This window comes from Lepidothrix coronata, unplaced genomic scaffold (genome assembly GCF_001604755.1).
Source record: "Lepidothrix coronata isolate B3197 unplaced genomic scaffold, Lepidothrix_coronata-1.0 Scaffold124, whole genome shotgun sequence".
Classification (NCBI taxonomy): domain Eukaryota; kingdom Metazoa; phylum Chordata; class Aves; order Passeriformes; family Pipridae; genus Lepidothrix; species Lepidothrix coronata.
The window spans coordinates 1,339,769-1,351,811 of record NW_016690304.1 but is presented as its reverse complement, the minus strand read 5'-3'; the positions used below and the strand labels follow the sequence as shown (position 1 = coordinate 1,351,811).

The 12,043-nt window shown below is 40.1% G+C and overlaps 1 long non-coding RNA gene across 1 annotated transcript in view; it reads left to right on the top strand.

Moving 5' to 3' along the window:
* Positions 1–8,984, top strand: part of LOC108502807 — a 10,801-nt gene extending 1,817 nt beyond the window's left edge. The window contains exons 2-3 of the long non-coding RNA XR_001876634.1: positions 6,235–6,312; positions 8,222–8,984. This is a non-coding gene — a long non-coding RNA (uncharacterized LOC108502807). The remainder of the gene's footprint in view (positions 1–6,234; positions 6,313–8,221) is intronic.
* The last annotated feature ends 3,059 nt before the right edge of the window (positions 8,985–12,043 follow it).

Genomic DNA, 12,043 nt, shown 5'->3' with positions numbered 1-12,043 from the left:
GGTTTTTGGTTTTTGGTTTTTGGTTTTATTTTTTTTCCTCCTGTGTGAAATCTCATGTAAGAGCTGCAGCTAAGTCTTAATTAATAATTATCTTAATGTTATGGGAAATGGATTCCATCTCACTTTCCCAAACATATGGTGCCTCTGTGATAGATAACACAGTGTGGGACAACTGAGCAGGACCAGACCAAGTCCAAGCTCAGATCCTTTCTCTAACAGCGACCAGAAGTGGGCACCTCAGGAAGAGCCTAAGAAAAACCCTTAAAATGCTCTCCCTCCTGTCTCCCTGCTTCCTCTCCTCTTCCTCATGCATCCGACCAGTTTTTACTTTCTGACCCTTGAGTAAATTTTTTCCAAGTGTGAAGAAGCTCCTCCAGGTTTTGTAACCCTCATGGATTTATCTTGTACAGAACTTGGCTCCTTCATCTCAAAATCCTCTAAACTGCATCCAGAACATCCTAGAGCAAATGGGCTTTTGAGTGACAGAAGCTAAAGCAGCATGACAGTGGATTTTTGGAAGATAATTTGCTAAAAGTAGAATTGCATTATGCCAGAACTTCCCTTATAAGGTGATAATGGAAATTAATTCAGTCCTCTACTCTTGGATACAATTTGGCCTTAAGAAAAGAAAGTGAGAATAAAAATAATGATAAAAAGCTCCTTCTGCAGTCCACTTGAGTTATTTTTTAAACATAGTTACAGTAAGTATTAACAGGTTGGACACAACTTAAGAGGTATACAATTAAAACCGGTGTGGATGTGTTGTCATCCATATACATATGGGTATACATATAACCAATTGAATTACTGAGAAATACATCAGAATTCCAGAGGGTATTCATGGGCATGTATAAAAGATACTTTGACCCACATTTGGTGCAGTGCCCAATTACTGTAACACAAAGTTAGTCCTAAATCAGCTGCACAAGGTATGAATGCTGCCAGGGTTTAGGATGAGAGCTCTTGGATTAACTGAATGTGTAAAGATAGGAATTCAACCCATGTCTCAACTCAAGGGGATGGACAGAAGCTGAACCTAAATGTAGGTATGACAAAGGCAAGTTTGAGAGGGCCGTGGCAGCTTGGAATTGCAGCCATCTAGCATGCAAATACCTGCTTGGGAAAGGTTGTAGGTAATTTTGTTATACATGTAGAATTGTACATTATTTCCTGGCACCAGTAATACCTGAGTCTGTGCAGCTTGAACAGCTGTGCTCAGCATACAAATTTGCTGCAGGGGGAACAAGAGAAAAAGGAAGATGTAGTGATAAAGAGAAGAATTAAAATGCAAAAAGCATTGATTATCTCTCCAAATAGATAAATATCTTTTCTGTGTTAGGCTTTTCACTTTATTTTGGGCAAATTGTTCTCTGTTGTTAAAAATATTTCTTTTTAGCATTAATTTTCCAGATATTTATGGTACATTAAAAAAGACACCTCCTTCTTCACTTTGGTACAGCTTAAGCGAATGAAAGGTAACTAATTTCTTGCTTTGTTACAATACAGATGGGTAGATTAATAGTTTGATCTGGTAGTTCTGACAGAATATGCTTTTTTTTGTTACTTGAGTTTCAGCATTTGATTGTAACACTGAGGACCACAACACTATCTTATTTTTCAAGGAGCTCTTCTAGGTTTTTCAAATCCCGTAAATACCTATCAAATGTTCCCATAATGAAAACAGACTGCAATACCCTCTTCAGCACAAAATGTCATTATGTGGTGTAATGTTGGAATTTTCTCCACTGAAGAGTGCTTTTGTGCTTTGCTACATTCCGTTAAGTAATTGACTTCAGGGTCTGTCACTCTGTTTTCTCTTACTTCCACTAATGTGGGTAATCAGGAGCTTTTCCCACTGCCTGTTTTCCCAGTGACTGTATGTGATGAAGCCAACCTTTTTTGTTAGCCAAAGGGGGTAAATCCAGCTCAGGTGATGAGCACTGGTTTTGTATGGAAAACTTGCAGCTAAATTCATAACAGATGAAAATGTGTACAGAGGTTTGAAAAAGGCAAGACGTCATATTTATGTTCTCCTTCCTCCATTTTCTCTTCTACCAGGATATTTTTTCCTTTATTTGCCTGGTTAACCAGATTTGTACTTGAGTAACTGAGCATTATATGTACAAAGCGCAATTTTTCTTGCTAAAATTCATTGAACATAACTACAAATGGAATAGATTTTTCTCAGTTTTTATCTCCAGGTAGAGAGATTTTGCAAAAACCCAAACAAGCAATAATAGTCCATTGTGTCAGTGCAGACAGAGTCTGATGTCTGATCTCCGTGCATTGTCAGCTGTCCATACGGGTTTGCATAAGCTATTTTAAAAGAGGAGCTGCTAATTCCCAGGTGTCTTGCAGTACCATTTATCCTAGTACAGTAGAGCTGAAATTACCAGCAATGGGAGGAATTATGCTGTGGAATTCCCTGATGAAATAAAATTTGATGTGTGTTTTTGAGGATCTTCTAATATATTAAGGAAAAGTCATGTGGTGTGTCGACTTCCCACCCCATACCCGTTCTTTTCTTCCTATGCACTGATTGCTGCCTCAGAACACGTTTATCTTACATCTCTGTTGGACAAGTCTCTCTTGCTTTTGCTAACCTCTGCTGGTAAAAATCCTCCTTTGTGTGTCTCTCTGTGGGACTGCTCATGTTTGTAGCTTATCCTTCTGCTGTGTTCTGTTTATTGTGTTTCATTTTAGCCTTACATAGCATGTCTGAAATCAGGTTGGACATGGCTGTTTGTAACTCCTCCAGTCAGGGGCTTCTAAGCCTTCCTCTGCATTGCCTTAAATAATTTAAAATATTATCTTTCTCACAGGTCTCTAGCCCCGAGCAACTGAGCCTCGTTGTATTTAAACACACATATAAATTACCTGTTAGCTGAGCTGGGGTTTTGATAACCTGAAAAACGACATGCTGCTCTTGGAGCTTGCACTGCAGAGCCTACACTCCATAGCCATGGGCTGTAATAATTCACAGCACAAGGGGATTGGCACAGTACAGAATCTGCAACATGTGCACGCAGTTGAGTGAGTTACAGCAGCACCAGCTTTTTGCCCTGAGCAATACTGTCTTTTGTGTACTCGAGGTCAAGTCCTACATATGTCAATATCCTTTCCTTGGAATACAAAAATAAGTGTCATTGTAGTGGCTCAGACCAGAAGTCTGCCTCTGATGGTGGCCAGGAATAACTGGGAACTTGCAGACTTTAAGGATTATGGGAACCGTTAAGTTCCTGCTGGCCAGGTGCCACGTTCTTTGGTGCAAGGAGAATCTCTCACTTTTGAGGGGACTGAGTTTTACTGTGTATTTGTTTTTGAGTCTAAAAGGAGTTGAGAAATATCCAAAATTAGGAGAGCAGGGGAGTCGCTCACCTACAAAATCCATTTCAGCTTTCTCACAAGAGTACTTCCTTTAATCTCATGAGTCTTGTCTTTGCATATATGCCTTGCTCTGTATCACAGACGTCTTGGGCTTCAAGTTGTTAAAAGAAGTAAGTTACTGCATATACATAAGACTGAAAACTGAGATGGTCTCCCATACCCCATGGGACAAAAATAAAGAATGTGCCCCCTCAACCCCACACCTTTCTCAGAAGAATGTTCCTTGTCACAAACAAGAGAGTGGAACGAGCCCTCCTGTCCATATGTTCTGTAGGAGGTTGGTGTTACTGCTGATTTACTTCTTTGCCGAGTGGTCCCCAAGTGCTTTCACACCAATAGCTTTTCTGTACCCATTAAATGTCTCATCCTCCAGAGTGAGAAGTAGAGCAGCCTGTTTATAGTCACTTCACACCCCTGAGGTTTGGAGAGAATCTTATTTCCTTGATTTCACTTGGCTTTGTGCCAAGATGATGGGTTGCCATTAGATGTTATACACATCAGTGCATCTGATACATGATAGGTGCCCTATGTATATGGATTAATTTTGTTTAAATTTTGAACTTCTCTAAGCCTTATAGGCCTTATAAATTAGTATCCTTGGGCCAAAGTTGAATCTGTGGCTGAAATTCATTAGCGGAGCTGCGCTGGCATGAATAAACCTAGCAAACCTTTGATCGTGGAGTGTTTTAGAAGTCTGTGATTGAACTACAGCTTTTGCAATGGCCGTCTGTCAAAATATTATTTTAAATACTACTGAAAGTGTAACAAGAATGACCATGGTTGTGCTTGTTATGGTAAAACAGAACGTGTTACAAACACAGTTCAGTCAAAATTTAGGCACACAGCGATGTGCTTTCACTCCATCTTCCTTGGGAGACCGCAGTTCGGCCCTCCTGGTCTTCTTCCTTTGAAGTGACAATCATTTTTTGGTATCCATTTCTTCAGGATATTTTTGTTGCTTTTATTTTTTGAAGACTTGATTGTGAGACAGTGTTTCTTGTCTGTTAATGAGGGAATGAAGGAGCCCTGAGCACCCTCCCCGCTTCAGGCAGTGTGGGAGGACTCTTTGGGAGCTGCAGTTTTGTAAAGTTGATCTAACCAGCAAACTCACTCTGGGGCCAGATAAGAGGAATTTTGTGGTTTCATTTCAGTTCACTGCTTTTGGGAAAACAGCATTTCAAATTATGCTGAGAAGGATGAATGTGTCCACAGACAAGTATTGTATTATATGTCACTCTTTTTTTTGTAGCTCGTAAAATTCCTTTTTGTAGACTTTATTATGCCAGTCTGTGTTCCCATGTACTGAGATACAGTGTGTGTGTGTACTTCTACAGAGAAAAATTGAATAATTCTGTAAACTACTCTTTTTTATAAAGAATTTAGTCAGGATTTGACCTTATGTCTACTTCTGGTCTTCTTGATGTGGATCACTTTTTTTGAACGCTATCCTTTGCTAGCAATGAAGGTGGAATTTGTTATAAGAATAAAGCTGCATGAAAGGCTTGGTAGAATCTGTGGCAAAAAGGCTTATGGTTTTGTTTTGGGTTGTTTCTTTTAAAAATAAAACCAATTTAGTATCAGTAATGTAAAATATCTCTATTTGATATTTTTGTCTCCTACTTTATTTTATAACCAAAAAAAGAAAGAAACATTTGTCTTATTCGTGGCCCCTTGTTCCCTGGGCATCCTTAGAACAGAGCTTATCTTGGGTTATCCCAAAGTAAACAGTTCTGGAGTAGCAGGGACTAGACATCGTTATCAATAAATAAATGCTAGCCAAATTGCATTATTTTAAAGAGCAGGTCATCTTGAAGTGGGTCTTTGTGTGGGAATTGATCTTTCACATGTGGTTCTTGATACGACCTCAAAGTGAAATTCCTGGTTTCTTCCATCATCTCATATGCATGATGCAAAACTCTGGGGTCTGTTTTGATTTACAAGATGCTAATAGTAAAGCAGTTCAACTCTTCTCTTGCAAGTGATGATTGTGGTAAAACTAGGACTGTATTAAAAATCCATATAAATTAACTTGACATCTTTAAAAAGTATTTGCTGTTTTCAGCTTTTGAACTTTTTCAAGTCTTCATCTGTCCATTAAGACTTGCTGGGTTTTTTTAGTGTTTACTTGAATTTTTCCATTTCCTATTTTTTCCTTCAGGGCTAGTAGTAAAACTAAGTTGTTTTTACAGTACAAGGTTGGGTTCTTATCGTGGTTTGATATCATGTAACTCTAATCCACCCTGTTGATAAAAGTAACTACCTTTAGCCACAGCACGCTGCAGTATTGCTTTTAAGCAAGTCAACTATTAAATTGATAATGCTATGGCAGAAGAGGATGTATGAGGCAATAAATTTCTCCCTGTTTCATAAACAATGGAGACCTGTAACTCATCTGGTTTTGCCTTGGGAAGACATTTACTCATCTGTGGTACAACAGCTTCTTTAGGGACACTCTTACTCTACGATGATTAAAGGAAATAATTTGTGAAGAATTCTTTGAGCCTACTTTTTATTTAATTCTGACATAGGGAGGGAAGTGCAGGCAGAACAGTGCAGCAAAAAGGCTTGAACTGCAGATGCCCTCTGAGTATCTGACTGCAGGTTTAGAAGAGTTCTTTGTAGGAGAGGGAGGGGAACCTGGTGGAGTGTTCAGTGTCCCTCCTGGCTAAAACTCTGAGTTTCAGATACAGCTGGCAGTAACTGCTTTATTTGATTTAGATATAAAGAATCAGGAAATTTGTACAGAAAACAAACTGTAAAACTGCACCATGGAATAATTTTTATTCTTAAATAATTTATATTTATGTGTGTTATCTTTTTCTCTCTTTTTTTTTCTTTTAAATGCAGCCAGCTGAAGACAGATGTTTTCTGAGCTGAAGAAGATCAACTTCTGTATTGCAGCTTGCAAGAATTGATTATACACAGGTAACACCAAGACAGCCACAACCCACTGCTGCAGTGTGAAGAGTAGATCTGTTCCATCGTTTCAGGGACATCCATACACTGCTAAATTAGTGCAAACTTAGCAGAGGCAAAAAACATCAGCCTGGTCTGGGCTTTGCTTTATATATCAAAGGCCTGACGCTTGGACAAATAGCTCACTAGGTTGTTCTTGCAGTGCTAAACTTTCTTATCTCCCTTCCCACCAGGCCTGTTAGGAAAAAAATGCTTCTAAGTTTTGAACAACATTCTGTTATCTTCTTTGAGAGAATTCCGTTTCTTTCAACAGACAGAAAACAATTCAAAGGAAACACAGGGCATGAAAATTCCCACACTGAAGCAACATTTCCCAGCTGCAAGTTTGAGTGAAAACAATTCTAAAACCAACTTTTCTCCTTGTCAAACTTCTGTTTTCAACCTCTTCCTCCCCATACAGCTGCAAACTCCTTGTGCCTTAGCCACACATCTCCTAGTGTTTAGTGTTCTCCAGATCAATAAAGGGACATGTAGAAACTTGCAGTTCATTAAATTAAGTGGGTCAGGAGGATTGGTCTTTGTGGTTTCATACTGGAATTTTTCAGAGCAAGATAAATTACACGGGGAGGAGATGAATATTTTACAGCATTAGACTGGAGAGGAGGAGATTGGCCAGCTAGCAGAGGAAGGAGCTGTGTGCTTGGTCAGGACCAGTGGCCTTTCCTGGGTTCCCATCTCTCTGGGATATAATTGAGGATTTAAAAATATCTGCATTTTTAAATATGGATTTTTAAATATGTGCATTGCCATCCTGGACTTGTCACCAGAGGTGGCACTGCTGTCCCATTCCCAGTGGCCTAAATGGGAATTTGGAAATGTTGCAGCAGAAATTGTTCAGCACTGCAAATGTGTGCTTCAGCTATGACAGAAGATAAATCACTAAAACCACATGCTTATTGAGCACCAGCACATTTCTTCCACTAGAGGCTAGTCATACAAGCAGTGGTTTGCAAACTTTCTTCTATACCTGCAGCTTCCTGAGGTATCTGAATAGGGGGTTTATAACTGTGTTAAAGTACCTGTGTCTGAATGTCCTAATTCATTCCTTGCAGTCTGATTTCTGGAGTCAGCAGACATATCAGTAGCACTCAGGGTAGCAGCTGAAAGACTTTGAAGCTTCCAAAAAATGTCTAAATGTTGAAGATATTTATTGCAATTGGTTCTCTGACAGCAAAAAATTAAGTCCCCTTGTGCAGCACTGGTAATTTCAGGGAGTGTGACCCCATTATTAGTGGAAGCTTTGGCTGATGGCCCACTGGATCCCCCTTGGTGGGTGTCTGCCCTTTGAGGATGGGTACGCACCTGCTAACGACAGCCAGTTATTCTGTGCCCTCCACAGGCTCTGAATAATGTCATAATGCAGTTGGATTTCCTGTGGTCCATGCAAAGAGATAAATGGTGAACAAGTCACGTTGATATTGATTCATGCACCATTTGCCTCTTAGCTCACTCAGAGAAACACAATTACTGCTGTTACACTTCATTTAAAAGAATTGGAACATTCTGGCAGTGCAAACAGCTATTGTGTCTGAATTGATATTCTTCCTGGGCTAATCCTTAATGTGCTGGTTTATGTTTTCCTGATTGCAGCCAAACCAAACTTAAGAGGGTTATAAAGCTGTTTCTTTCCCATTACTTGTTTTCCCTGTGCTGCCCTACAAAACTACTGAGCATTTTCCAAACTCAAAGCATAACATATGCATCTCCAGAATTTATATTATGCATTATTTTAATAATTGTATCAATGATTGTATTGAATACAGTGTTTTGCAAAATTAAGGCTAAAACTGGGGTTTGAGCTTGGTGCAGACATTTGTGATTCCCAGCTCTCAGCATTTGCCTTGCCCTGGTTTTGCAGGAGCTGAGTAAATTCACGTCGTTGCCTAGTGCTGGAGGAAGAGGAATGCTAGTGAAGATCCTGTTGTTGTCGGTCAAGTTGAACAAAAAATGGTTTCTTCTGGAGGAATTTATACAATGTCTGAAGTACCATGGTATTACTTTGTGTATTAAGAATGTGATGATAATAGGTTTGCTCTAAAGTCTGTGTTTTCTAGTTTTCACTGACAAAGAAATAATCTAATTCAAGGGGCTAATTTGAAGGTCCAATTTGTATCTTACATTGTGTGTGTTAACTGTGCATCTGTGCTGGCTTGTCTTGAAAGAGCTGCTCTTATTGGGAAAACATGGGTAAGCTATGAGTGCACTTTCTTGCTGCCCTTTGCTGTTCCAGGGTTTCTAAAAGGTTTCCACACCGGAGATGGTGTGTGTCAGAGACTGAAATGTTTAGTAGCTTCAACATTGTTAAGATCACCAAAAGACTTTTGTCCACTGTACCAAATTGCAAAGAAACAGCTGCTCATGCACATCCTTCCAGGAATACGCCTCCTAATTTGGACTGCAAAAGGACCTTGAGATAACATAAGGGGAGTACTATTGTCCAACTATTCCAGGTGCATACCTGAATCTACAAACTGGATTTCCAGATAAGGGAAGAGGCAGATCCTTGAGGTAGGATAATCCTTCTTATCATGTACATGTCCTCCCTCACATGATGACTCTGCTGTGAAAACCCCTCCAGGAAGTATCTAAGACATTAAAACTCCCCGCCACAGGGGAGGTACGAGGCGTTCCCACCTTAGCCTGAGTGGATGTAAGTCATGAAAATCTTTGAATTTTGAGGGGGCTTCCCCCACCCCCAACGGATCAAGGCCATCACTTCGACAGGACTCCAACCACCATCTTCAGCCTACAGACACTGAAGCTGCAATTACCAATTTTCATCACTGGCTCCAGCAGATGGTGACTATATATATCTTCCCACTTTTATCCTTTCTTTTCCTTATACATTTCCTTAACTGTTATTTTTCTTTAATATTACTGTATTACTACAGATGATAATAACCAAAATGCCTATACGCCTATTTTCCTTTGAATCCAAATAGTTCTAAAATAAAGCATACAGATACTTATTTACAAATACCAATTATTCAGTGTCATTTCACTCTAATCCACCCCAAGGGATTTATTAACAAGAACCTGGGTTACTCTCCACTTCTGGGGCGGGTTGTAGCAGCAGTGCTGGGGAGCATTGGTGCTGCTGGAGGAGCCAGGACAGGTCTTGGGTCACCACAGTTTTTGTTTCCTGAAGCTGTTTGGTCCTAGTATCCTTGACAGGAGAAAGTAGTGCATGGCTTTTCAGCTTTTCAGTTATCTTATTTTAAATAGATGGAGGGGGTAAAAGGCTAAAACAAACGTAGCACACAGTTTCTGTTTTGGCCTAGAGTCCTTTCCAATAAAATTGCATGTTAAAGCCAGGAGATGCTCTATGTTAGCAGAGGACAGTAGGATTTCACCAGGGACTTCGTGAGAACTGCAGCTAGGGTTAGGGCCAAGTGTCTCATAGATGCCTCATTTTTATTATTTATGGTCAAGGAAAAAGCCATCTACCAAGCTGTTTTCTCAAAGTATTTCCACTTGACAAAATTATATTTTTTGAGAAGAAAACTCTGTAAAAACTCACGGAAGTTTTACAGTCTGCCAAACTTGTAGCCTCATTTTTTGCTTTGTTTAACTTGCTGATATTTTAACAGCAAGTTAACATTTGACACAGTTATAAGTCTGTATATCTTCATAGGTTTGAAAATCAGGTAAGTCCAGAGTGAATTAACTGGAGTTGTTTCACCACAGCCCTCTCCCCACACTTGTCCTGTCAGTTCAATCTTCATCTGCCCTTTTCTTAGGCAGATAAAATGATATAATTTATAAATCCAAACAGTTACTGCTTTAGTTAGAGAGTCTCCAAAGGACTTCAGAATATCTTGGAATACAGATAATACATACATATATATGTGTATATATATATATATATATAAAATGTCTATCTGTATCTATGAAATGTACAGTTCTTACTCAGTGAAGGGTTTGTAAATGTTGTCTGAGCCTAACCTGCACAGAAGGGGTACAGAAATAACTGTGCAGGCTGTGGGGAAAACTGATGCAGCAGTAGAAGGTACAGGAAGAATAGTTTAGTTTAGTTTCTAGGCATGGCTGCAGGAGAGAAGTGAGGGCAGAAAGACTGAAAGCTTTTTTTGATTTTGATTGTAGAGCTAATTTCTCTGAAGCAGAGTGAACTTTCCTGTAAACACTGCCAAAAAGAGCTGTCCAACAGCTTGGCTGAAAAGAAGGTTCTTTCAGTGGTGACACTCCCTGCATTAGCTGTGAAGAAGGGTAAGTGTGTGTGCTCAGAAGGATAAGACTCATGTAAAGAAGCTTTCCAGTGCTGTGTACCAGTGTTGAAAACTCAAGTTTCGTGGTGTCAACAGAAACCTTGGAAAACCCAGGAGTTGGTGTTTCTGAGGCACACTGTGTGCCTGCCTGCTGCCTGAGAGTTTGAGGCCTGAGCCAGGCATGTGACACTCTAGTCCAGGCCCTCTCACGTTACAGATTTTAACAGAGATGTAACTGAGACTTCTGTTCTGTACCAGCATTCCCCCTCCTACATGCTCTCCTCCCTGTACTTATGGCAGCAGCTGTCTGGTCCTTAGTGCTGGGGTGTCTCTTTCCTGTCTGATCCCTGCATGGCCATTAGTGAATAGTAGTGAAATTGCTGCAGATACCTCTGTCCAATTGGCATCTGCTTTTTATTCTGAGCTGTGAAACACTGTCTGGGTTATAGTTATTTCTGTGAGCATGTTATTCTTGTGCAAGGAGTCATGACTACCCCCAAAGTCACACTTTCAGTGTACAAACAGGCTCTCCAGTGGAACTGCAGATAGCACCCAGGGGAGTGCTGGAGGTTTTGTGTTTTATTTCCAAGCTCTGGTGCATGTTAGTAAAGAGCTTTCAATTGTTCTGGAGCATTGATGCTCTCAGTGACTGACAGCATTTGCTCTTCCTCCCATTTTGTTTCTTTATGTTCATAACTGGGTCCAATTCCTGTGTGTGTTTGAGGAAGTCTGAGAAGCAGCAGGATTGGATGAACAACAGTCACAACCATGAGCTGGCACGAGGAGACTGAGAAGACACTGAGCTGCTCTGACAGCCACTTACCCAATTGAACCCAAGGATGGAAGCACAGTCCAGCTACAGGCTTGCAGTGGTCAAGGGTTGCACATGCACCTTGTGCTTTTCTTTGTGGTTTTTCTTTGCTGATTGCTTTGTGGCTTTGATGGTTAAAAAAACTAAGCTGTTTTTTAATTCAGAAGAAATCGTGGTGGGCAGCTCACTGTAAGGGGAGAGTTTAAAAAAATCCATCCCAAAGGCTTGAACAAGCCAGGATCCTGCCATACTATTTTCTCCCTCTTGTATTTGCAGAGATAGCTCTTGTGATGCGCTGATTTAAGACTTAACCTCAACCTCCTGTGTAATTCTTTTATTGGCTCAGGGAAGGAACAATAATCTGTATGCAACTGGTAGCATGGATGGTTCAAACTCTAGTATTTGCACCCAAATGTTATCTTAGAATGATGTAAAAAGGATGTGTAAGTGCCAGGATGACCTTCCACTGCAGCATGGCTGGAAGCTGATGCTCAACTGATGCTGTGCTCTGAGGCCTTAAAGTTAAGTAGAGCATTTAAAGAATGTACTCTCTTGATCATCCATGTTATGGAAAATTTTTTCTGTGTCTTGAATAATTGATTAGGAAAAACCACTTTGAAGGTTCTCTTCTAAAGCTGTAGAG